At 39.5% G+C, this 433-nt stretch overlaps 1 protein-coding gene across 2 annotated transcripts in view; it reads left to right on the plus strand.

Annotated features, from left to right (window-relative positions):
- The first annotated feature begins 24 nt into the window (after window positions 1–24).
- The window catches only part of LOC119593117 (regulator of G-protein signaling 10-like), a 10,150-nt gene continuing 9,741 nt past the window's right edge, over window positions 25–433 (plus strand). For both annotated transcript variants that reach the window (XM_037942079.1, XM_037942080.1), the window contains exon 1: window positions 25–157. The gene's annotated coding sequence lies outside the window, so the exon portion shown is untranslated. The remainder of the gene's footprint in view (window positions 158–433) is intronic.

Consider the following 433-nt stretch of genomic DNA (forward strand, 5'->3'; position numbering starts at 1 on the left):
AAAAGAAACAGAGAATAGCGGAAAGGCAGCAGAGAAAGTCTCGCCCGAACAGGAATTTCATGTTGTTTACGATGGCCGTGAGTTCCTGATGAACGGATGGTAACCTGAGCTATTTTGGAAGAAAAGGGGCAGTCGTTCTGCCTTAGCTTGGAAGAGAGTGAGTGGATGAGGATGTTAAAGTGTTGTATTAATGATGTTGTGGTTTCGTAATGAGGTACAAGGGATGTAAAGTGCTTTTTTTAACTGTTTGGACAAAGGAGTTTGTTGGTAATCTTGTCCACGGATTTTTTTTTTTTTTTTCCTTGTGTTCCAGGTTTTCTTCCTTGACTTTCTTCGTGTTATTCCATATTCGTTGTCTGCTTTTTTATGTCCTGCATTTGTTTGTTGTTATTTTTGTTTGCCTTGATTGCGTGAATAGTATGTAGGCCTAGAC

Source organism: Penaeus monodon, chromosome 31 (assembly GCF_015228065.2).
Source record: "Penaeus monodon isolate SGIC_2016 chromosome 31, NSTDA_Pmon_1, whole genome shotgun sequence".
NCBI lineage: Eukaryota > Metazoa > Arthropoda > Malacostraca > Decapoda > Penaeidae > Penaeus > Penaeus monodon.